This window comes from Scyliorhinus torazame, chromosome 24 (genome assembly GCF_047496885.1).
Source record: "Scyliorhinus torazame isolate Kashiwa2021f chromosome 24, sScyTor2.1, whole genome shotgun sequence".
Classification (NCBI taxonomy): Eukaryota; Metazoa; Chordata; class Chondrichthyes; order Carcharhiniformes; family Scyliorhinidae; genus Scyliorhinus; species Scyliorhinus torazame.
Genome location: NC_092730.1, coordinates 49,540,050 through 49,567,035, shown reverse-complemented (window position 1 = coordinate 49,567,035; position 26,986 = coordinate 49,540,050). Strand labels below are relative to the sequence as shown.

General features: G+C 44.1%; 2 non-coding genes across 2 annotated transcripts; one reads left to right on the top strand and one right to left on the bottom strand.

Moving 5' to 3' along the window:
• Nucleotides 1-4,676: 4,676 nt before the first annotated feature.
• On the bottom strand, nt 4,677-4,758 carry trnas-uga (transfer RNA serine (anticodon UGA)). The gene has a single exon. It is a non-coding gene; the product is annotated as a tRNA-Ser (tRNA).
• Nucleotides 4,759-5,451: 693 nt separating this feature from the next.
• On the top strand, nt 5,452-5,524 carry trnak-cuu (transfer RNA lysine (anticodon CUU)). The gene has a single exon. It is a non-coding gene; the product is annotated as a tRNA-Lys (tRNA).
• The last annotated feature ends 21,462 nt before the right edge of the window (nt 5,525-26,986 follow it).

Here is a 26,986-nt window from a genome sequence, read left to right as displayed (position 1 = left end):
CGCTCTTTGGCACCGGTTCTTCAGCTACCCACAGTACAGTCGAGGAGACTAAGTTGAGTTCTCCCAGAACATTCTTCTGGCTCCTCTAGTGGATGAACGTTCACCTGATTGGACACTGGAGGGGTTCTTCGGCTACTTGTCCGTGAAAGCAGTACCGGAAGCAGCTGTGGAGAGAGATTGCAGTCGCCAGAATGCAACTCTCCATTTGTACACTTCACGTCGCTCAGATCTTAGTCTCTCAATAGCTTCGTGTGAGGAAGAGGTAGAGCGGGAATTCGGTTCTTGTTGATTGGAGCAAACTGTTCAATGCAGCAATGAGAAGCTCCTTCACCCCCAGCGGGTTGGATAAGGATGGCACTCAGATAAGGGCTCTGGCTAGGGATTAAAAGTAGGGAAAGCATCTATTGTTTGAAATGAAATGACGATGAAGATAGAATTTATGTCGATTTGCGAGTGGATCTTAGTTTGGACGACAGCCGAGTGGTCTAAGTTGCTGCGTTTAGATCGAAGTCTCTACTAGAGGCGTGGGTTTGACTCCCACAACTGATATTGCCTTTTTTCTCCATGAGGTTAAATTTCTCCAGCAAGATTTTCAACATCAGGAAGATCCAATACCTCCCTTTCAGTGGAAAAGCGTTGGTCTCAAGACATGAGATTCTTGTTTAAATACGCACAGCAAGACCACACAGGCAAAAGCGCAGTTAATGCCTCGATAATCTGCTTCAGTGACTCTGGTTGAGGAATTAATATTGAGCACAGGACTCCGGGTAAAATTCGTCTTATCTTCTTGTAAATAGTCTGGCTGGTTGGAGTGATTACATCCGTCTGAGAGGGGAAGTTGGAAACTCGGTTTCTATTGTGATTTACTGCTGGATAAAACTTTATTTCCTTATTGGCCCCCTGTGAGGTATTACTGGATATCGTTATTTCTCTATATTGCCCCTCTGTTGGGTACTATTGGATAACGTTTCCAGTCCAACTTTGACAAATGGTCACCTGGACTCGAAACGTTTGCTCTTTCTTCTCCCTACAGATGCTGTCAGATCTGCTGAGGCTTTAAGGCATTTTCTCTGTGGTTCCCTATGTGTGAGCTTTACAATGTTGTACTGCGTCATGCTGTCTCCTTCATTCTTGGGACTAATGTCGGGATGAGACTGCAAGAATGTTTCTGATAGGTATTTGCTGCAAAGCAAACAGGAACGTGTGTTATGTTTTCTTTTTGTGTCAGGGAGAATGTAAATAGCAGAGAACTACCTCTATTCCTCGACCTCGGGCTATTGGCCCAGCACGCTTCCGCTGCGGCACTCTGCTCCTTAAACCAGGAGCTACGATTTTACTGCCCTGCGGTAGCCACACAGGTATTCACTTCCTCATTTTTTTTCTTTCAACTAGAACACACGTTTGAGCACAGTAATTCTGGTCAGCATATTTCAGATAATTTACTTGCGTTCTGAATGTTGTTCTGTGAAGGTGATGTGATTTCTTGTGTGACGTTTTTCTGATGATAAAGTGGGGAGTGACTGGAATCACCTTCATAGAATGAAGTTCGGGGCGGCAGTTTCACCTCTCTGGGAACATTGATCACGCTGTTATTGATTTCTTCAAACATTGCCTCAAGTCCGACCCCGGACAGAGTCAACCACGAGCAGCGTGGAGCAGCGGCCCATAACCCAGTGGTCGATGGATCGAAACCACTCTCTGCTATATATATTCTCAATCACACCAAACGACAACAAGTCGCTATTAGTCAGCAGCACATCTACCCTTTTCTTTATTAGTATCAACGTTTTGCTTACAGTCTGATCCGCTCTTTGACACCTGTTCTTCAGCTACCCACAGTATAGTCGAGGTGACAAAGTTGACTTCTCCCAGAACACTCTTCTGGCGCCTCTCCTGGATGAACGTTCTCCTGTTTGGACACAGGAGGGATTCTTCGGCTACTTCTCTGTGAAAGCAGCACCGGAAGCAGCTGTGGAGAGAGAATGTAGTCGTCAGGATGCAACTCTCCAATTGGATACTTCACGTCGCTCAGATCTTAGACTCTCAATATCTTCGAGTAAGGAACATGTAGAGCGGGAATTCGTTCCTGGTTGATTGGAGCAAACTGATCAATGCAGCAATGAGGAGCTCCTTAACCCTCAGCGGCCTGGACAAGGATGACACTCAGATACAGGACTCTGGCTGGTGTTCAAAAGTAGGATAAGCATATCTTGTTTGAAATGGAATGACGATGAAGATAGAATTTGAGACGATGTGTGCACGGATCTTAGTTTCGGCGACAACGCATCAGGGTGACCGAGCGGTCAAAGGTTCAGGTCGCAGTCTCTTCTGGAAGCGTGGGTGCGAATCCCACTCCTGATATTGACCTTTCCCCCACGAGGTTAATTTTCTCCAGCGAGATTTTCAACCTCACGAATGTCCAATACCTTCCTTTCAATGGAAAAGCGTTGGTCTCAGAACATGAGATTCCCGCTTAAATACGCACAGCAAGACCACACAGGCAAAAGCGCAGTTAATGACTCGATAATCTGCTTCAGTGACTTTGGTTGAGGAATTAATATTAATCCCAGGACTCCGGGTAAAATTCGTCTTCTCTTGGAAATAGTCAGGCAGGTTCGATTGTTCACATCCGCCCGAGAGGGGAAGATGGAAACTTAGTTTCTATTGTGATTTGTTGCTCGATAAAGCTTTATTTCCTTATATGCCCCATGTGAGTTATTAATGGATATCGTTATATATCTATATTGCCCCTTTGTGGGGTACTACTGGATATCGTATCCGGTCCAGCTTTGACAAAGTGTCATCTGGACTCGAAACGTTAACCCTTTTCTCTCCCTGCAGATCTGGTCAGTCTTGCTGAGACTTTAAAGCATTTTCTCTGTGGTTCCCTCTGTGTGAGCTTTACAATGTTGGAAGGTGTCATGCTGTCTGCTTTATCCTGGGTTTAATGTCGGGATGAGACTGCAAGAAAGTTTCTGATCGGTATTTACTGCAAAGCAAACAGGAACGTGCGTTATTTTTACTTTACGTGTCAGGGAGGATGTAAATAGCAGAGAATAGCCTCGATTCCTCGACCTCGGGCTAATGACCCAACACGCATCCGCTGCGGCACTCTGCTCCTTAAACCAGGAGCTACAACATTACTGCCCTGCGGTAGCCACACAACTATTCACTTCCTCATTTTTTCTTTCAACAAGAACACACGTTTGAGCACACTGATTCTGGTCAGCATAGTTCAGATAATTTACTTTCGTGCTGAATGGTTATTCTGTGAAGGGGAGGTGATTTCTTCTGTGACGTTGTTCTGATGGGAAAGTGGGGAGTGACTGGAATCACCTTCATAAAATGAAGTTCGGGGCGGCAGTTTCACCTCTCGGGGAACATTGATCACTCTGTTACTAATTTCTTCAAGCTTTACCTGTATTTATAGAACGAATACACAAACAATGAAGCGGGAGAATGTATTAAATCAGAGATTGGATATTCTTGTAACCAATACGGCTGTAATGGGAATCCTTCATTTTCCGATAAATCGGGATGAACAGATCGCTCAGTCAGAAATCAGATATCTGGGGATTTAAATGTGATTACTACAGTGATAATATTAACCATGTTAATGTTATTTTGCTCCAATTGAAACGTATCACGAATACCTCGTTAACTTGTTGCACAACTTGCTTTCAGCCAGGAGATGGCAGAAGTGCGCAATAGTTTGGGTCTCCTGATTGTGTCCACAGATCTCGATGGGAATGGAGCTGCTGCTTCCCGGGGAGCTGCCAAGCAAGAGGCACAGATACTGACCAACTGCACCCGCTCCAAATAGATTCCCCAAATTACTGAACAAAACAAAAACAAGCACAAATCATATTTTAAGAAACTATGACAGTGACTCTGAAAACAATACACCATGACCTCTGAAAGAATCGATTTGCTGTAACTAATCAAAGATGAACCGTTTCAATATCAGCCGTAATTCCTTACCAGTTCTCAGACAGGCACCGACTAGTTAGAAGTTTGCTTCACTTTTCAAGGTCTGGCTCAATAAAATCAATCACAGGCCCATGATCTGCTTTCCTCCTGTTCTCAGACACATCCACTTTGTACAAGGGCGCACTAACTGGTTTTCAGAGTAAGAGTCAGACTGCAGTCACTTCGTTCTCTCTCGATCCCTTTATCCCAGAACCACCTCACAACCAGGAATGGAACTTCTCACAGAGCCAAGAATGGAATAGTTTGTCGATTCTTCCACTGATTCAGGACCGCCCATCGCCAGGATGTATTCGTCCAAAAGAGTTGGGATGAAATAGGGCTGAGTTTCACTGTATCCAATCAGTCCCCGGAGAAGCACAAAAACAGTGAGTGAGGGAGAGAGAAAGAAACAAAGAAACAGATAGAGAGATAAAATATGTTCCATTTCTACCACGATCTTTTTACCCCAAAAAACATTCAGCTGAATGAAACCGAACCACGTTTCCATTCGCTGCCGTTGCTGCTTCTCCTTCCAAACGTTGCAGGAAACGTTATTATTTATTGATTGTTGTTTTGAGTGCGAGCTTCTTTATATTTCGTTCAGTTTCCAAAACAAATGCTGAACATCTGACTGACTCAAACCGTTCATTTACAAACATTCCAATTCATTCTCGAGTCAGTGGCTTGCAAACACTTCGAAACACAGTCGCTGCGAGCAGAGTTCGAACCAGCGTGGGGAAGCCCCACGGGATTTCAAGTCTAACGCCTTAACCACTCGGCCATCGCAGCTGTAATTTGGTTTCATTAGTAATTTGGTCGATAGAATACATTCTAAAACCAGCCTGGAATCACTCCAGGAAGTTATTGCATTCAAACGATCAACGGGGCCCCGGTGTTTATATGAGGAGGGGTTGAATCTTCGTGGAAAATGACCATAGGATTTGGAGAGAGGCCTTGAGAGACTCGAAAACCTCAGCTCCCGAAACGCACAATTCCACCGATTAAATAGATTGTGGAACAACATCAGTTACATTGGAAATATATTGGAAATTCAAATGGAACAGGACCACACTTTACAGTCTGGAAGAAAAATTAAATGATGAAATCTAGAAATTACAGCACAGAAGGAGACCTGTGCAGGCCGAACGGTCACCTGATGACGCAACTAAAATGGTCACGTGTCGGGATTTCGGCAGTTCCCCGGATCGCGGTCAGAGCACAAGCCAGGAGGTGCTGCTCAATTATTAAGTCAGTTATTTTTTATTACATGTCATTGGTCGTCAGTCATTGAGAGACCAGCATTCCTACATGGTATCAGGGGTGGGCAGAACGTCTTCACCGCATCAACATGCTTGTATCACAGAATCGTAGAATATCCAGCTCAGAAGTAGGCCATTCGGCCCAACAAGTCAGCACTGACCTTCCGAATGAGCACCGCAGCAACTCTCTTCAAGAAGAGGTTTAATAGACAGTGCACCAGCAGCCCGGCTAGCTCAGTCGGTAGAGCATGGGGCTCTTAATCCCAGGGTCGTGGGTTCGAGCCCCACGTTGGGTGCTTTCTTGTTATTATCTGAAAATATTGATGCTGAATGAACTGTCTTCATAACAGGAACACAAGGTTCTGTCCCTTGACTGGGAATCCAGAGCTCTAAACGAACCTCGTGACAAAATTTAATAAATATGTAATTAAAATTTCGTCTCAGAAACGGCGCAGAAAGGTTCTGCTTCCGACGGATCTTACTTCCACAACTGGGAACACATTACTAGTATGGCAGGGGGGTGGGTACGGGAGCAATAGGTCAGAAGGGCAGGGGGGTGGGTACGGGAGCAATAGGTCAGAAGGTGAGAGCATTGAGGGAGAACGAGGGAATAGGGACAGTGTGGCTCTGAGGCAGAGCAGACTGGGAAAAGTTGCTGAACACAGCGGGTCTGGTGGCCTGAAGTGCATATGTTTTAATGCAAGGAGCATTACGGGTAAGGCAGATGAACTTAGAGCTTGGATTACTACTTGGAACTATGATGTTATTGCCATTACAGAGACCTGGTTGAGGGAAGGGCAGGATTGGCAGCTAAACGTTCCAGGATTTAGATGTTTCAGGCGGGATAGAGGGGGATGTAAAAGGGGAGGCGGAGTTGCGCTACTTGTTCGGGAGAATATCACAGCTATACTGCGAGAGGACACCTCAGAGGGCAGTGAGGCTATATGGGTAGAGATCAGGAATAAGAAGGGTGCAGTCACAATGTTGGGGGTATACTACAGGCCTCCCAACAGCCAGCGGGAGATAGAGGAGCAGATAGGTAGACAGATTTTGGAAAAGAGTAAAAACAACAGGGTTGTGGTGATGGGAGACTTCAACTTCCCCAATATTGACTGGGACTCACTTAGTGCCAGGGGCTTAGACGCGGCGGAGTTTGTAAGGAGCATCCAGGAGGGCTTCTTAAAACAATATGTAAACAGTCCAACTAGGGAAGGGGCAGTACTGGACCTGGTATTGGGGAATGAGCCCGGCCAGGTGGTAGATGTTTCAGTAGGGGAGCATTTCGGTAACAGTGACCACAATTCAGTAAGTTTTAAAGTACTGGTGGACAAGGATAAGAGTGGTCCGAGGATGAATGTGCTAAATTGGGGGAAGGCTAATTATGACAATATTAGGCGGGAACTGAAGAACATAGATTGGGGGCGGATGCTTGAGGGCAAATCAACATCTGACATGTGGGAGGCTTTCAAGTGTCAGTTGAAGGGAATACAGGACAGGCATGTTCCTGTGAGGAAGAAAGGTAAATACGGCAATTTTCGGGAACCTTGGATGACGAGTGATATTGTAGGCCTCGTCAAAAAGAAAAAGGAGGCATTTGTCAGGGCTAAAAGGCTGGGAACAGACGAAGCCTGTGTGGCATATAAGGAAAGTAGGAAGGAACTTAAGCAAGGAGTCAGGAGGGCTAGAAGGGGTCATGAAAAGTCATTGGCAAATAGGGTTAAGGAAAATCCCAATGCTTTTTACACGTACATAAAAAGCAAGAGGGTAGCCAGGGAAAGGGTTGGCCCACTGAAGGATAGGCAAGGGAATCTATGTGTGGAGCCAGAGGAAATGGGCGAGGTACTAAATGAATACTTTGAATCAGTATTCACCAAAGAGAAGGAATTGGTAGATGTTGAGTCTGGAGAAGGGGGTGTAGATAGCCTGGGTCACATTGTGATCCAAAAAGACGAGGTGTTGGGTGTCTTAAAAAATATTAAGGTAGATAAGTCCCCAGGGCTTGATGGGATCTACCCCAGAATACTGAAGGAGGCTGGAGAGGAAATTGCTGAGGCCTTGACAGAAATCTTTGGATCCTCGCTGTCTTCAGGGGATGTCCCGGACGACTGGAGAATAGCCAATGTTGTTCCTCTGTTTAAGAAGGGTAGCAAGGATAATCCCGGGAACTACAGGCCGGTGAGCCTTACTTCAGTGGCAGGGAAATTACTGGAGAGAATTCTTCGAGACAAGATCTACTCCCATTTGGAAGCAAATGGACGTATTAGTGAGAGGCAGCACGGTTTTGTGAAGGGGAGGTCGTGTCTCACTAACTTGATAGAGTTTTTCGAGGAGGTCACTAAGATGATTGATGCAGGTAGGGCAGTAGATGTTGTCTATATGGACTTCAGTAAGGCCTTTGACAAGGTCCCTCATGGTAGACTAGTACAAAAGGTGAAGTCACACGGGATCAGGGGTGAACTGGCAAGGTGGATACAGAACTGGCTAGGCCATAGAAGGCAGAGGGTAGCAATGGAGGGATGCTTTTCTAATTGGAGGGCTGTGACCAGTGGTGTTCCACAGGGATCAGTGCTGGGACCTTTGCTCTTTGTAGTATATATAAATGATTTGGAGGAAAATGTAACTGGTCTGATTAGTAAGTTTGCAGACGACACAAAGGTTGGTGGAATTGCGGATAGCGATGAGGACTGTCTGAGGATACAGCAGGATTTAGATTGTCTGGAGACTTGGGCGGAGAGATGGCAGATGGAGTTTAATCCGGACAAATGTGAGGTAATGCATTTTGGAAGGGCTAATGCAGGTAGGGAATATACAGTGAATGGTAGAACCCTCAAGAGTATTGAAAGTCAAAGAGATCTAGGAGTACAGGTCCACAGGTCACTGAAATGGGCAACACAGGTGGAGAAGGTAGTCAAGAAGGCATACGGCATGCTTGCCTTCATTGGCCGGGGCATTGAGTATAAGAATTGGCAAGTCATGTTGCAGCTGTATAGAACCTTAGTTAGGCCACACTTGGAGTATAATGTTCAATTCTGGTCGCCACACTACCAGAAGGATGTGGAGGCTTTAGAGGGGGTGCAGAAGAGATTTACCAGAATGTTGCCTGGTATGGAGGGCATAAGCTATGAGGAGCGATTGAATAAACTCGGTTTGTTCTCTCTGGAACGAAGGAGGTTGAGGGGCGACCTGATAGAGGTATACAAAATTATGAGGGGCATAGACAGAGTGGATAGTCAGAGGCTTTTCACCAGGGTAGAGGGGTCAATTACTAGGGGGCATATGTTTAAGGTGAGAGGGGCAAGATTTAGAGTAGATGTACGAGGCAAGTTTTTTACGCAGAGGGTAGTGGGTGCCTGGAACTCGCTACCGGAGGAGGTAGTGGAAGCAGGGACGATAGGGACATTTAAGGGGCATCTTGACAAATATATGAATAGGATGGGAATAGAAGGATACGGACCCAGGAAGTGTAGAAGATTGTAGTTTAGTCAGGCAGTATGGTCGGCGCGGGCTTGGAGGGCCGAAGGGCCTGTTCCTGTGCTGTACATTTCTTTGTTCTTTGTTCTTTATTACACAACAGATAATGATTTGAAACAACTTCAGTGAAGATCTGTCACCGGCAGTGTCACGGTTCCATGGCAGAGAGCACGGCTACACAGCAGAGAGCTCAGTTACACAGCAAGATATAATTTTACAAACAGGGTCTCTCTGTGTGCAGCAGAAAACACATTTTCCGAAAAAAACAGTTTCTCCATCTCGGCACCTTTTCTGTGTGTCATTGTATGTGTGTCCTGATAGTCTCTTCGTGACTTTTTGTGTATCTTTCTCTGTCTGTTACAGCAGTGCTGCTGTTATGTATTAATCTCACTTTTCCCAAACAGTAATTGTGATTAATAGATACAGAAACATTTCCAAACTGACATTCAGTACCAATGTCTGATAGAGACTGAAACCCACCCTCACATACAGTCCCAGACATTGACTCATAATGAAGGAACCCTGCTCTCACAAACTATTGAGACTGAGGTGCAGAGTGTTCCCTCCACTCGCGAATACTACCTGTGATTTACAGAGACAGAACACATCTCAGTCAGGTGAGTAGCAGAGTTTGATGGGTACAACATGTATTCCACAATCACCTTCTCTGCGCCAGATAATCAGATGCAGACGACATGCGGCGTCTGTGTTGGTTTAACAAGGGTTTTACCCAAGAACAGGAACAGATTTACACAATATCAGGGTATAAGACGTAGGAGCAGAAGTAGGCCATTCAGCCCATCGAATATGCTCCGCATTTCAATGAGATCATGCTTGATCTGATATATGACGTGTTATGGCCTTATACGGTGGCATATTATCACAGTGGTTACCTCACAGAGCCAGCGATCCGGGTTCAATTCCAGCTTTTGGTCACTGACTGTGTGGAGTTTGCACTTTCTCTCCGTGTCTGTGTGGGTTCCCTCCGGGTGCTGCGATTTCCTCGCACAGTCCAAATGTGTGCGCGTTAGGTGGACTGTCCATGCTAAATTGCCCCTTAGTGTTCAGAAAGTTGGGTGGTGTTCCAGGGATGTGATGGGGACACAGAGGCTCTTTCAGAATATCGTTGCCGAGTCCATTGGAAGAATGGCCTCCTTTTACATTTTAATGATCTCATGATAATACTCATGTCCACTTTCCCGGCATTTTATCTCTAGATTTCACGATGAACCTTTAAAACCAGCAATCCCACCAAGCCTCAGGTAGCGGTAACTCCTCAATGGTCGTTAATTTCCCGGCTGTCAGTCATTTGGCCAGTCTTGAGTGAAGTCACATCCTGGAAATGACATACATTGATCCAGTTCTAAAATAAATTAAGTCGCTCTAGTCCCTGATGACCATAGGCCCTTTGAGTCTAAGATCTGACTGGTGGTGATTTAACCTGAGGATCACCATACTTCAGGCGAGGATCAATAATAATAATACTAATAATCTCTTATTGTCACAAGTAGGCTTCAATCAAGTTACTGTGAAAAGCCCGGAGTCGCCACATTCCGGCGCCGGTTCGGGGAGACTGGAACGGGAATTGTGAGATGGCGGGGTTTTCATGTTTCAAGTCGAGTATAACCGTGTGATCTCTATCTAATTAATTTGGTTTTGCTTCTGCTAATCTTGTCTCACAGTGAGGCAAACCTCACTGATTTGATAGACGAGTGATCGTTCTTCAGTCTTGTCATTGTCGGACCCGCTGAATATGCAGGCATATCCTGTGTGGCACGATTTAGCTCCAACTCAAGCTATAAGTTTGTGGATGATACCACTGCGGTAGGTCGTATCGCAAACAATGACGAATCAGATGCAGGAGGTAGATAAATCACATGGTTGCATAGTGCACTGTCATGTGAGTGTACATTTAAGACATGTAAGTTTAAGCAATGCACATTTAAGAAAACAGTGATGTCAGAGAGTGGGTGGAGCTGGGCTTTAGGTCAGCCATTTTGCAGATTTTTACTTTCAGTTTAAAAAGCAGTTTGTGTGTGTCTGTGTGTTTCCAGAGAGCTGCAAGTTTGAAAAGAGATTGGGAGTGTCTTCGTTTGCAGGGTGCTGGATCTCTGACATAAAAGACCATCTCTGGATCATTTGGGTGATTTAAACTGATAATTATAAAGCCTTCAACCTGATGTGATTCTGTTTAAAGGTGTTAAGTCTCTTGGAAGTTTGAAGGAACATTTTAAGGAATTGTTTCTGTTGCGATATTTTCTGAGTTATCTTTGAAGTAAGGGGCGTGAAGAGATCCAATGTTTATTTAAGATGTTAAGTTGAGTTCATGGAATAAACAGTGCTTTGTGTTTAAAAGCCCTCGAGTCCATAATTGTATAATAATAATACACCAAGGGAAAAAGCCGTGTGCCAGGAAAAGCAACAAATCCATTAAAGGGAGAGGTTGGTTGAACTCCATGATACATTTTGGGGTTCTGAAAACGCCTCACCCATAGAAATTGGGGGCTCGTCCGGGATAAAAGTCTATCTATTGGATTGGCTTTTGTGAACTTAAAGACAGTGAAGGATTGTTCCTTTTCCGGTGTGGTATTTTAGTTTACGTGGGGCGAGTGTTGTGAACAATGGTTCTTTCAGAGGCTCAGAAGTTTTTGTGGGTGGAGAATGTCACACGAAGTACTTTACGGGCAGAAACGAACAGCAGACTGTTAGATTTGGCAAGAACATTGCAGTTAACCTTACCTGACAAAATGCGAAAAGATGAAGTAATTATGGCAGTGGTTAAGCATTTAAATTTGCATGCGATAGAGTTTGACTCATTGGAAATGGCAAAAATTCAGTTGCAAATTAAACAAATGGAACATGAGAAAGAATGAAAGCGGCTTGAATATGAGAGGGAGAGAGAGGAAAAAGAAAGAGAAAGAGAGAGAGAGAGGAAAAAGAAAAGGAGAGAGCAGAAAGGCGAAAAGAAAGAATAGTCCTAGCAGAAGAAAAAGAAAAAGAAATGGAAATACAGAGGAGGGAAAAAGATAAAGAGAGCGAGTTTGGACTTCAGAAAATGGCCATGAAACATGACAATCAGTTAACATTGGCAGACGTAAAGGGAAACGTACAGCTGGATGATAGTGATGAGGATAGTGTGAAAGCGCGTCACAGTCGAAGGCTTTTTGGGAAACTATTTAAATATGTCCAAGCACTGCCACGGTTTGACGAGAAGGAAGTGGAAGCCTTTTTCATTTCATTTCAGAAGGTAGCTAAACAAATGAAATGGCCACAGGACATGTGGGCGTTACTGATTCAAACAAAGCTGGTAGGTAGAACTCGTGAAGTGTTTGCATCACGACCGGAGGTGGAATCTGGAACGTATGAGCAGGTGAAGAAACCCATCTTAAGTGCATCTGAGCGAATGCCTGAAGCTTACAGACTAAGGTTTAGAAATTTAAGGAAAGAATTTGGTCAAACATACATGGAGTTTGAAAGGCTGAAACAGAGTAATTTTGATAGGTGGATAAGGGCTTTGAAAATAGACCAAATGTATTAAGTTCTCAGAAAATTATACTTTTGGAGGAGTTTAAAAATTCAATTCCTGATGTAGTGAGAACTCATGTGGAAGAACAGAAGGTTAGAGCTGCGAAATTAGTATCGGAAATGGCAGATGATTATGAATACGTTCATAAATCAAAGATTGTTTTCCGACATCAGTTTCAGCCGATGAGGGATAGAAACTGGGGACATGAGAAATACTCAAGTGGTAAAGGTAAAGGTGATATGATGGGAGACAATAAAGGGAGTGTACCTCTGATTAAAAAATAAATCCAGGAGGGTGGAAAAGAAATGAAAAGTTTCAAATGTTTTCACTGTAATAAACTTGGCCATTAAAGTCACAGTGTTGGTGGTTGAAGACAAGCACTGAGAAGGGTGATGTGGTAAAACACGATAAGACGGTGGGGTTTGTAAGAGTGGTAAAGGAAATCCCAAGGGACGCGAAGGAGGTGCAAACAATTGTACAGCCTGTTCAAGAAGTAATTGTTAAGAAGGTGCCAGATGTATTTAAAGAATTTACTTGTGTGGGTAGAATTTACTTATGTGTATCAAGAGGAGCAGGTGAAGAAGTCACAATGTTTTGAGATACAGTGGCTTGTCAATCTTTAATGGTAAAAATGAGGAATTATGTAGTTTGGGAAGAATGTTGCCAGAAAAGGTGGTGATATGTGGAATTCAGGGTGAGAGGAGTCGCGTTCCATTGTATAAGGTGAGGTTGGAAAGTCCAGTGAAGAATGGTGAAGAGGTAGTATGAGTAATAGATAAACTATCTTGTCCAGGAATACAGTTTATCTTGGGTAATGATATACCTGCATCGCAGGTGGGAGTGATGCCTACTGTGGTTGATAAGCCAGTGGAAAATCAGTCAACTGAAGTGTTGAAGGACGAATATCCTGGGATTTTTCCGGTTTGTGTAGGAACAAGGTCGCAAAGTTACAGGTTAAGACAAGAGGAGAAATCAAAGAGTAAAGGTGAAGTTGAAGTGCAATTATCAGCAACAATTTTTGATCAGATGGTTGAAAAAGAACAAGAACAGGTGGAGGATGAGGCGGATATTTTTAGTTCAGGAATATTTGCGGAGTTATAACAGAAAGATGTGGAAATAAAACGGATATATCAGAAAGCATATACGGAAGAGGAATCTGAGAGTATACCAGTGTGTTATTACCGTAAACATGATGGCCTGATGAGAAAATGGAGACCTGTACATATGCAGGCGGATGAAAAGTGGGCAGAAGATCATCAAGTAGAATTGCCGGTAGGGTATAGAAAGGAGGTGTTGCGAGGTGCACATGAGGTACCAGTGGGAGGTCATTTGGGAATAAGGAAAACACAAGCTAAAATCCAGAATTGTTTTACTCGCCTGGACTACATAAAGATGTAGTTAAATTTTATAAATCATGTCGCACATGTCAAGTGATAGGGAAACCTCAAGCAATGATAAAACCAGCGCTCTTAATACCCATTCCAGCATTTAAGGAACCTTTTACAAGGGTCCTAATCGATTGTGTAGGACCGCTTTCTAAAACAAAATGTGGGAATCAATATCTTTTGACTGTAATGGATGTGTCTACTAGGTTTCCAGAGGCCATTCCAGTACGTAATATTACAGCTAAAAGGATTGTGGAGGAGTTACTTCATTTCTTTACTAGATATGGACTACCACCAGAAATTCAATCCGATCAAGGAACTAATTTTACTTCAAAGTTATTCAAAGAAGTTATGGATAGCTTAGGAATAAAACAATTTAAATCAACTGCGTCCCATCCAGAATCGCAGGGAGCGTCAGAAAGTTTGCATCAGACATTAAAGCCAATGTTGAGGCCGTATTGTCAAGATTAACCAGAGGATTGGGATAAATAAATCCCATTCGTATTGTTTGCAATTAGGGATGCACCTAATGAGTCTATCAAATTTAGTCCTTTAGTCCGCCTAAATTGATTAAGGAAAAATTGGTAGGTGCGAAATCGGAAATTACACTATTGGATTACATGCCAAATTTTAGGAAACGATTAAATAGAGCAGGTGAATTGCCTAGACAACATTTGAAAGTTGTACAAAATGGAATGAAATTGGTAGCGGACAAGAAATCTAAAGTTCTTAGTTTTGCCAGTGGGGATAAAGTTGTTACCAGTGGCAGGGGAGCCTTTAAAAGCTAGGTTTTGTGGACAGTATCAGATAGAAAGGAAATTAAATGAGGTGAATTAAGTGGTAAAAACACCAGATAGAAGGAAGACTCACCGAGTGTGTCATGTGAATATGCTTAAAAGGTACTTTGAAAGGGAAGGAGAGAAAAAGGAGGTTTTAATGATTCTAATTCAAAGTGACGAACCAAATCCAGATGACTGTGAATTTGACATCCTCAAATTAAATTGGATAATGAGGATGTTCTTAAAATTTGGTATGAATTGTTAAGTTACCTTCCAGAGGAAAAACGAACTGACCAGAGAGAGTTATTGAAATCACATGGGCAAGTTTGTAGTGATAAATTGGGTAGTATTAAAATGGCTATACATGATGTAGCTGTAGGAAATGCTGTTCCTATCAAACAACATTCATATAGACTTAATCCTTTAAAATTGGCACAGGTTAACAAAGAGATTGAGAGTATGCTTAAAATGGCATAAATGAAGTGGGTAGCAGCCAATGGAGCTCACCCATAGTGATGGTACCTAAACCAGACGGTACCCAACGGTTGTATGTGGACTATAGAAAGGTGAATGCAGTTACAAGAACTGACTCTTACCCTATCCCACGTTTGAATGATTGCATTGAGAAAGTAGGACAATCTGCTTTTATTTCCAACTTCCAGGTATGGAAAGAACATTTAAAGCATCGTATGGAGTTCTTCGATCGACTTCAGGTGGCGGGGTTGGTAATGAAACTAGCCGAAAGTGAATTTGCAGGAGCCCGAATCACTTTCCTTGAGGAGTTTCTGATACCCTCAAGAGGAAGGGAAATAATGCGATTTCTTCGAATGAGTGGATTTAATCGAACTTTAGTGCAAACGTTTTGTGGCGTGATTACTCCACTGATGGAATTGCTGAAGAAACGTAAAAATATTCAATGGACAGCGTACTTTCAACAGGCATTTGACTGCCTGAAAGCTGTGATCACCAATGTTCCTGTATTGGAGAATTGCAAGGGACTATGTGGTCAGATTGAACTAAAGTATCTGATTCTAAAGAGAAATGCAGAGTAGTAGAGGAATTGATGGATCATTATCATAGAATTTACAGAGCAGAAGGAGGCCATTCAGCCCATCGAGTCTGCACCGGTTCTTGGAAAGAGCACCCTACCCAAGGTCACCCAAGGTCAACACCGCCACCCTATCCCCATAACACAGTAACCCCACGGGCAATTTTGGACACTAAGGGCAATTTATCATGGCCAATCCACCTAACCCGCACATCTTTGGACTGTGGGAGGAAACCGGAGCACCCGGAGGAAACCCACGCACACACGGGGAGGATGTGGAGACTCCGCACAGACAGTGACTCAAGCCAGAATCGAACCTGGGACCCTGGAGCTGTGAAGCAATTGTGCTATCCACAAGGCTACCGTGCTGCCCCCGTGCAGAGATCTCGTGCAGAGATTTTGTTCAAAGAGACTGTCAATCGAGAAGGATTTCGGTTGGAGGAAGAAGAACAAAGAAAAAATGGACGAGATTATTATACCTGTTTGCATGTGTTGTTTTTTTTTTAAGCGAAAGTGTATATTTACTGTGTATATTTCTTATTGAATGGTGCAAAAGTGAAAAATGAAACCATCTTGAAATTGAAGTTTTTTTTTCTTGGGTGGAGGTGTCATGTAAGAGTACCTTTAAGACATGGATGTTTGAGCAATGTACCTTTAAGAAAACAGTGATGCCAGAGAGTGGGTGGAGCTGGGCTTTAGGTCAGCCATTTTTCAGGTTTTTACTTTCAGTTTAAAAAGCAGCTTGCGTTTGTCTGTGTGTTTCCAGGGAGCTGCAAGTTTGAAAAGAGCTTGGGAGTGTCTGTGTTAGCAGGGAGCTGGATCTCTGACATAAAAGACCATCTTTGGAGCATTTGGGTAATTTAAACTGTTGATTGTAAAGCCTTTAACCTGATGTGATTCTGTTTCAAGGTGTTAAGTCTCTTGGAAGTTTGAAGGAACAGTTTAAGGAATTATTTACTGTTGCAATATTTTCTGAGTTATCTTTGAAGTAAGCTGTGGTAAGAGATCCAATGTTTATTTAAGATGTTCAGTTGAGTTCATGGAATAAACAATGTTTTGTGTTTAAAAACCCACGTGTCCATAATTGTAATCCCACACCTAGGGAAAAAGCCATGTGCTAGGAAAAGCAACAAATCCATTAAAGGGAGAGATCGGTAGAACTCTCTGATGCATTTTGGGGTTCGGAAAACGCCTCGCCCATAACAGTACCTAAAACAGCCTGTCTCTAAATATCGGAAAGACCAAGGAACTGATCATCGACGCCATGAAGCGTTGCACAACACACACACCCGTCTGCATCAATGGGTGCTAAGTGGAGATGGTCGATAGCTTTACATCTCTGGTGGTCGCCATCACCAACAGTCTGTCCTGGTCCACTCACGTTGATGCAACAATCTAGAAAGCCCAACATCGTTTCTACCTCCGAAGGAAGGACAAGAAATTCGTCATGTCTGCTTCGACTCTCACAAACTTCTACAGATGCGCCATAGAGAGCATCCTATCGGGCTGCATCATTGCTTGGTATGGCAACTGCCCGGTCCAACTTCGCAAGAAACTGCAATGTGGTGAACTCAGCCCAACCCATCACACAAGCATGCCACACGCACAGTGATTCTGCCTACAACTCCCGCTGCCGCAGGACAGCAGACAACATTATCAGAAACCCTCCCACCCAGGTTTTGACTTTTTACAGACTATTTCATCAGGCAGAAGGCACTGAAGTCTGAAGACCCGCACATCCAGACATAGGAACAGCTTCTTCCCCACAGCTACTAGACTCCTCAACAACTCTCCCTCGGACTGATCTGTTCCCTGTAAGAACACTATTCAGGACGCCCTATGCTGCTCTTGCTCATGGATTTACTTTGTTTGTCCACTTGTTCCGCGCTGTAACCAATCACTGTTTGTCGATGTACCATTTGGCAATGCACTGTGTCGATTATTCTTTTTTTGCCCACTCTGTATGTAATGTGTATGTGCCTTGGTAGCAGAAAAATACTTTTCACTGTACTTCAGTACATGTGACAGTCAGTCAAATCAAAGTGGTTCCTCTCTCCCTATCCGATCAATTCATCTCAATCAGAACAAGACTGAATTTTGAATTCTCGCTTTTCCGACACAGCTCGATGCAATCCGGCCTCACAACCTGGAATGGATTTGCACGTCAGTGATTGCAGATCCATCATCGAAAAATGAGTCCCACTTCCGAGAAAACATCGTATGAAAAATCGACTAGGATGGGATTCGAACGCCGTTACAGAGCGCAAAGGACGAGCAGTACATCGCCTTCACCACTCGGCCACCTCAACCAACAAGTGCATGCGTCGAAACGTCTTAATTCGTTTTTCATCCATGAACTGATGGAAAATATCCGCCCAGAGTCCAAAGATGTGCAGGTTAGGTGGATTGGCCATGATAAATTGCTCTTAGTGTCCAAAAGTGCCCTTAGTGGTGGGTGGAGTTAGTGGGTTATGGGGATAGGGTGGGGGTGTTGACGTTGGGTAGGATGCTCTTTCCAAGAGCCGGTGCAGACTCGAAGGGCCGAATGGCCTCCTTCTGCACTGTAAATTATATGATCTTTGACTCCAGCCCCGTGTTCAATGTTGGAAATGCAGTGTTTTTCAATAAAATGAATTCCCATCACATTCAGGGACTTTTATGAATGGACTGATGTGAAACACTTCAATATTATTTCCAAGAGGTTTCCACACAGTGTGAAAGGCCCCCGCTGAAAGACTGGAATCAACCAGCATTTGACAGCAAAAACAAACGCTCCCGGCCTCACAGAGGAATCCGTCGATCATCGGAACACACATTTCACGATGGACATTTTCTGATCATTCAGTTACAGGTTTCTACTCCTGCCTGGCTTTATTCCCCAGGAAATACCTGTCCAACAGGTATGAGGCACTTGGCTGAAAGAGTGGTGTGCGAAAGAGGGGTTCCTTTTCATGGGACACTGGCATCAGCTTTGGAACAGGGGGGACCTATACCGTTGGGATGGTCTCCACCTGAACCGAGCTGGGACCAGTGTTCTGGCGAAAAGAGTAAATAGGGTGGTCAATAGGACTTAAAACTAAAGATTGGGGGGGAAGGGAAAGTCAGGGAACCAAGAGGTGAAGTAATCAGTGGGAAGCATAGCTGCTTAGGAATACAAAAAAGCACGAAAAGACAAAACTCAGGAGAGGTTACGATAGTCCCCATCCCACAAAATATGACACAGTGTATGGAAAGGCTCAGTAAACCAAGGTACACCACACTCAGAAAACAAAAAGGGACGGTCAATAGAGAATTAAAGGTGCTATATTTAAATGCGCGCAGTGTACGGAACAAGGTAGATGAGCTTGTGGCCCAGATTATGATTGGCAGGTATGACGTGGTAGGCATCACATAGACATGGTTGCAGGGGGTTCAGGATTGGCATTTAAACATCCAGGGATTCACAACCTATCGAAAAGACAGAGAGGTGGGCAGAGGGGGCGGGGTTGCCTTGTTAATTAGGAATGAAATTAAATCAATAGCACTAAACGACATAGGGTCAGATGATGTGGAGTCTCTGTGGGTAGAGTTGAGGAACCACAAAGGCATAAAAAACATAATGGGAGTTACGTACAGGCCTCCAAACAGAGGTCAGGACCGGGGGCACAAAATGCACCACGAAATAGAAAGTGCATGTCAGAAAGGCAAGGTCACAGTGATCATGGGGGACTTCAATATGCAGGTGGACTGGATAAATAATGCTGTCAGTGGACCCAAGGAAAGGGAATTCATTGAATGTTTACAGGAGGGCTTTTTGGAACAGCTTGCGATGGAGCCCACGAGGGAACAGGCCATACTGGACTTAGTGTTATGCAATGAGCCAGACTTGATTAAAGATCTTAAAGTAAGGGAGCACTTAGGAGTTAGGATTAGTGATCATAATATGGTAGAATTCAATCTCCAATTTGAAAGAAAGAAGGTAGAATCAGATCTAAAGGTGTTACAGTTAAATAAAGGTAACGACAGGGGCATGAGGGAGGAACTGGGTGAGAGAGAGAGGGGTGAGAGAGAGAGAGGGCGTGAGAGAGAGAGGGGGGGGTGAGAGAGAGAGGGGTGAGAGAGAGAGGCGGTGGGTGAGAGAGAGGGGGTGGGTGAGAGAGGGGGTGGGTGAGAGAGAGAGGGGGTGGGTGACGAAAATCGACTTGGAGCAGAGCCTAGTGGGAATGACAGTAGAACAGCAATGGCAGGAGTTTCTGGGTGTAATTGAGGACACAGTACAGAGGTTCATCCCAAAGAAAAGAAAGATTATCAGAGGGGGGATTCGGCAGCCATGACTGACAAAGGAAGTTAGGGAATGCATCAAAGCAAAAGAGAAAGCCTATAAATGTGGCAAAGAGTAGTGGGAAGTCAGAAGATTGGGAAGGCTACAAAAACAAACAGAGGATAACAAAGAGAGAAATAAGGAAAGAGAGGATCAAATATGAAGGTAGGCTAGCCAGTAACATTAGGAATGATAGTAAAAGTTTCTTTAAATACATTAAAAACAAACGGGAGGCAAAAGTTGACATTGGGCCGCTCCAAAATGACACTGGTAATCTAGTGATGGGAGACAAGGAAATAGCTGAGGAACTAAATAAGTACTTTGCGTCAGTCTTCACTGTAGAAGACATGAGTAAAAGCCCACCAATTCCGGAGAGTCAGGGGGCAGAGTTGAATATGGTAGCCATCACAAAGGAGAAAGTGCTAGAGAAATTAAGAGGTCTAAAAATTGATAAATCTCCGGGCCCAGATGGGCTACATCCCGGAGTTCTAAAGGAGATTGCTGAAGAAATAGTGGTGGCGTTAGTTATGATCTTTCAAAAGTAACTGGAGTCAGGGTAAGTCCCAGAGGATTGGAAAATCGCTGTTGTAACCCCCTGTTCAAGAAGGGAACAAGGATAAAGAGGGAGAACTATAGGCCAATTAGCCTAACCTCGGTTGTTGGCAAGATTCTAGAATCCATTGTTAAGGATGAGATTTCTAAATTCTTGGAAGTGCAGGGTCGGATTAGGACAAGTCAGCATGGATTTAGTAAGTGGAGGTCGTGCCTGACAAATCTGTTAGAGTTCTTTGAAGAGATAATAAATAGGTTAGACCAAGGAGAGCCCATGGATTATATCTATCTTGACTTCCAAAAGGCCTTTGATAAGGTGCCTCACGGGAGACTGCTGAGTAAAATAAGGGCCCATGGTATTCGAAGCTAGGTACTAACATGGATTGACGATTGGCTGTCAGGCAGAAGGCAGAGAGTTGGGATTAAAGGTTCTTTTTCGGAATTGCAACCGGTGACGAGTGGTCTCCCGCAGGGTTCAGTGTTGGGGCCACAGCTGTTCTCTTTATATATTAACGATCTAGATGACGAGACTGGGGGCATTCTGGCTAAGTTTGCCGGTGATACAAAGATAGGTGGAGGGACAGGTAGTATGGAGGAGGTGGGGAGGCTCCAGAAAGATTTAGACAGTTTAGGAGAGTGGTCCAAGAAATGGCTGATGAAATTCAACGTGGGCAAGCGCGAGGTCTTGAACTTTGGAAAAAAGAATAGAGGCATGGACTATATTCTAAACGGTGACAAAATTCATAATGCTGAAGTGCAAAGGGACTTGTGGGTCCTAGTCCAGGATTCTCTAAAGGTAAACTTGCAGGTTGAGGCCGTAATTAAGAAAGCAAATGCAATGTTGTCATTCATCTCAAGAGGCTTGGAATATAAAAGCAGGGATGTACTTCCGAAGCTTTATAAAGCATTAGTTAGGCCCCATTTAGAATACTGTGAGCAATTTTGGGCACCACGCCTCAGGAAGGACATACTGGCACTGGAGCGGGTCCAGCGGAGATTCACACGGATGATCCCAGGAATGGTAGGCCTAACATACGATGAACGTCTGAGGATCCTGGGATTATATTCATTGGAGCTTAGGAGGTTGAGGGGAGATCTAATAGAAACTTACAAGATAATGAATGGCTTAGATAGGGTGGATGTAGGGAAGTTGTTTCCATTAGCAGGGGAGACTAGGACAGGGGGGCACAGCCGTAGAATAAAAGGGAGTCACGTTAGAACAGAGATGAGGAGAAATTTCTTCTGCCAGAGCGTGGTGGGTCTGTGGAATTCATTGCCACAGAGGGCGGTGGAGGCCGGGACGTTGAGTGTCTTTAAGACAGAAGTTGATAAATTCTTGATTTCTCGAGGAATTAAGGGCTGTGGAGAGAGAGCGGGTAAATGGAGTTGAAATCAGCCATGATTGAATGGCGGAGTGGACTCGATGGGCCGAATGGCCTTACTTCCGCTCCTATTTCTTATGGTCTTATATTTAGCGGATTCGTCCATGACAAGACTGAAGAACGATCACTCGTCTATCCAATCAGTGAGGTCTGCCTCAGCGTGAGACAATATTAACAGAGTGAGAACCAGGTTAATTAGATTCAGATCACACGGTTACAATAGAACTGAATCAGGAAAACCCCGCCTTCACAGCCTTGCCATTCGCCTGAGGTATCGTGATCCTCAGGTTAAATCACCATCAGTCAGATCTCACCGTCAACGGGGAAAGCAGCCTATGGTTATCAGGGACTGAAGCGACTTAATTTACTTTGGAACTGGATCAATTTATGATGTTTCCAGGATGCGACTTCCCTCAGACTGATCAAATGATTGGTAGCCGGAAAATTAGCGCCCATTGAGGAGTTACTGGTACCTGAGGCTTAGTTGGAGTATTGGTTTTAAAGGTTAATCATGAAATCTAGAGATGAAAAGCCGGGAAAGTGGGCATGAGGATCATCATGAAATCATTAAAATGTAAAAGGTGGCCATTCGGCCCATCGACTCTGCACCGACCCTCTGAAAGTGTCCCTATGCCCCAACCACACCCCTGTAACGCACTACCCAACTTTATAAACACAAAGGGGCAATTTAGCATGGGCATTCCACCTCGCCCACACACATTTGGACGTGCGAGGAAATCGCAGCACCCGGAGGAAACCCATAGACAAAGAAAAAAAGTGCAAACTCCATTCAGTCAGTGACCAAAGGCTGGAATTGAACCCGGATCGCGGGCGCTGTGAGGTAGCCACTGTGACAGCGTGCCACCGTATGAGGTCATAACACGTCATATATCAGATCAAGCATTATCTCATTGAAATACAGAGCACATTCGATAGGCTGAATGGTCTACTTCTGCTCCTCCGTCTTATACCCTGATATTGTGTAAATGTGTTCCCGTTCTTGTGTAAAACTCTTGTTAAAACAACACAGACACCGTATGTCGACTGCGTCTAATTATCTGGCGCAGAGAAGGCGATTGTGGAATACATGTCGTACCCATCAAACTCTGCTACTCACCTGACTGAGATTTGTTCTGTATCTGTAAATCACAGGTAGTGTTCGCGAGTGGAGGGAACAGTCTGCACCTCAGTCTCTGGAACAGGTTGTGAGAGCAGGATGCCTTTATTATGAGTCAATGTCTGGTACTTTTTGTGAGAGTGGAATTCAGTCTCTATCAGACATTGGTACTGAATGTCAGTGTGGAAATATTTCTGTATCTGTCAATCACAATTACTGTTTGGGAAAAGTGAGATGAATCCGTAACATCATCACGGCTGTGACAGACAGAGAAAGACACAGAGAAATGCAGGAAGAGACTATCAGGACACACACACAATGACACACGATATGAAGAGACTGTTTTTTTCGGAAAATGTGTTTTCTGCTGTGTCACTGTGCTCTCTGCTGTGTAACTGTGCTCTCTCTGTCGGAACCGTCACTCTGCTGGTGACAGATCTTCACTGTGATTGTGTCAAATCGTTCCCTGTTGTGTAAATGTGTTCCCAGTTGTGGAAGTTGATCCGCCTGAAGCAGAACCTTTCTCTGCCATTACTGAGACGAAATTTCAATTCCAGATTTGTTAAATCTTGTCACTAAGATTAGTTCACCAAGGGTTAGTTCAGACCTCTGGATTCTCAGTCCAGCGACATAACCTTGCCTTCTTGATTGATTCAGCATCAATCTTTACCGATAATAGTAAGGAAGCGCCCAACATGGGGCTCGAACCCACGACTCTGGGATTATAGAGTTTCATGTTTTACCGACTGAGCTAGCCGAGCTGCTGCGTTGCCCATTAAACCTCTTCTTGTGGAGAGTGGCTGCGGTGCTCATTCGGAGGGTAAGTAATGACTTGTTGGGCCGAATGGCTTTCTGCGCTGGAGAATCTACGATTCTATGAAGCAAGGAGGTTGATGCGTTCAAATGCTTCTGCTATAATGTCCACTCCTGACACCATGTAGAAATGGTCGTCTTTGAATGACTGGAAACCAAGGAGTTGTAATAAAAAAATAATTGATTTAATAATTGAGCTGCTCCTCCTGGCTTGTGCTCTGACCGCGATCCGGGGAGAATTGCAGGAATCCAGACACGTGATCATTTTAGTTGCGTCATCACGTGACCATTCGGTCTCCACTGGTCTCCCTCTGTGCTCTATTTTCTAGATTCATCATTTTAATTTTCATCCAGACTGGGAAGTTTAGTGCTGCTGCATTTGAAAAGGAACATGCATTTCTAATATTTTTCCAATGTAACTGATGTTGTTACACAAACTATTTAATCAGTGGAATTGTGCGTTTAGGGAACTCAGATTTTCGAATATCTGAAGGCTTCTCTCCAAATCGAATGGTTATTTTCCACAAGATTCAACCCCTCCTCACATAAACCCCGGGGACGCTTTGATCGCTTGAATGCAATGACTTCCTGGGGTGATTCCAGGCCGGCTTTAGAATGTATTCTATCGACCAAATTACTGTTGATTGATGCAGCTGTGATGGCCGAGTGGTCAAGTCGTTGGACCTCAAATCCAATAGCGTTTCTCCCCCGCAGATTCGAGTGTGATTCGAAATGTTTGTTCAACTCCCCGGAAAAGCTGCCGGCTCGACAATGAATCGGAATTTCGGTTGGTTGTCTGTCAACGGTACTAACATTTATCGAATTCAGTTTTTTAGAAAAACGTTCTTTTTGGAAACTAAACGAAACATAAAGATAAATAAGGAGTTCACACTCAAAGCAGCAATCAATAAATAATAAAGTTTCCTGCAACGTTCGGAAGGAGAAGCAGCAACGGCAGCGAATGGAAACGTGGTTCGGTTTCATTCAGGTGAATGTATTTCTGTGTAAAAAGATCGTGGCAGAAATGGAACATTTAAAAAATATATTTTCTTGTTCTCTTTCTGTTGTCTCTCTATGTTTCTTTCTCTTTCCCTCACTCACTGTTTTTGTGCTTCTCCGGGGGCTGATTGGATACACAGTGAAACTCAGCCCCATCTCATCCCAACTCTTTTGGACGAATACGTCCTGGTGATGGACGGTCGTGAATCAGTAGAAGAATCGACAAACTATTCCATTCTTGCTCTGTAAGAAGTTCCATTCCTGGTTGTGAGGTGGCTCTGGGATAAAGGGATCGAGAGCTAACGAGTCTGACTCTTACTCTTCAAATCATTTCGTGCGCACTTGTAGAAAGTGGATGTGTCTGAGAACAGGAGAAAAGCAGATCATGGGGGTGTGATTGATTTTACTGAACCGGACCTAGAAAAGTGACGGAAACTTCGAAACAGTCAGCTTCTGACTGAGAGCTGGTAAGGAATTACGGCTGACATTGAGGCAGTTCATAGTGAATTCTTACAGCAAATCGAATCTTGAAGCGGTGTTGGCATATTGTTTTCGAAGAGACTGACATAGTTTCTGAAAAGATCAGTTGTGCTTGTTTTTGTTTTGTCCAGTAGTTTGGGGAATCTATTTGGAGCGGGTGCAGTTGGTCAATATCTGTGTCTCTTGCTTGCCCAGCTCGCCGGGCAGCAGCAGCTCCATTCCTCGCCAAATGTGTGGACACAAACGGCAAACCCACATTATTGTATCCCCGTGGAAGTTCGAACCCCGCTCGCAGCGGCTCTGCTCTGGAATATTTACTCAGCTCCATAAACAAACCACTGACCACACAAATGATCGGGGCTCCCTTTGCATCTCAGTGATGGTTTTTACCCAATTTGGCTGTTTCGGGAATGAAAGTAAAAATTTATCGCGTCTGGTAATTAGTATTTTTAAATAAACTGCACTAAACGTATGAAACAATACTTAATAAATGATAATTAACGAATATTAATCAATATTTAAAAAGTGTTCTGCAACGATTGGAAGGAAAAGCCCATCCCATCAGGGCAGGATATGTTGGGAATGGACCGGAGTGAAACATTCCCAGACCATGTCCAACATGTTTCTCCTCAGCATGAAAACTCCCTGCGGAAAGACTGAAACAGACACACATTTGATCACATCATGATTAACATCACTCACACCTTAACCATGAGGCCACTGATGAAGTCATGATGACTTCGAATTTCTCCTAAAATGCCAACTGAACCCACTGACTGGCAGAAATACATTACCGACGTGATTGGCGAGGCGCATCCACAGACCGACTAGGTGAGTGGTGCAAACTGACATCACTGCTTCTGATCAGCGCCAGAACAGAGAGATAAATGTCACATTGTCCATTCATGTTTCTGATTTATAATTGTGTGGGGAAACTGATGTGCTTTGGACGCAATTAAAAGTTGCTTCAAGTGAGATCAAATCAGCGGCTGGCTCGTTGGTCTGGGGAGACCTGTGCCACACAAAGCAACAGAGTCTGCAGATAGAGAATGAATCGAATATTTACATGTCACACCAGAGAACACGTAGGAGAACACTTCAGCAGTCAAGGGCATTGAGCCTCTGATCTCCGGGTAAGCGTTCTGCAAGGCGTCCTTCAGGACACGCGACAATGAAAATCGCCGAACAGAAACTTCTAGCCAAGTTCCGCATTCATGTGTACGGCCTCAACCGGGACCTTGGATTCATGTCGCATTTCATTTATCCCCCACCATCTGGCCTGGGCTTGCGAAATCCTACCAACTGTCCTGGTGTGAGCCAATTCACACCCCTTTAATGGGGGGGTTACTCCTATATGGTTTAGCACAGGGCTAAATCGCTGGCTTTAAAAGCCGACCAAGTCAGATCAGAAGCACGGTTCAATTCTCGTACCAGCCTCCCCTAACAGGCGACGGAATGTGGCTTTTCACGGTAACTTAATTTGAAACCTACTTGTGACAATAAGCGATTTTCATTTTCATTTTCATTTCATCTCTGGACCTGTAAAGACTTAATTACCTGCAAATGCTGGCATTCAAAGCATTGTCTTGCATTTTTGACTTTGCCTATATATATATGTTTCCGGAACATACCTCTTCATTCACCTGAGGAACGAGCAGTGCTCCGAAAGCTAGCGTTTGAAACACACCTGTTGGACTTTAACCTGGTGTTGTAAGACTTGTTACTGGGCACAGCAGGGACTGACAGATAAAGATTCATTCACCACCCAAATGTCTATATGCACCTCCCCCAACACACGCGCATGCCCACTGCCACTGAAAGTTTTGTCATGATTCTGATATGCAGACGTTTTAACGGAAACTAGCAAACAACATAATGATTTTGTCCACTCAATAACAATATCAGA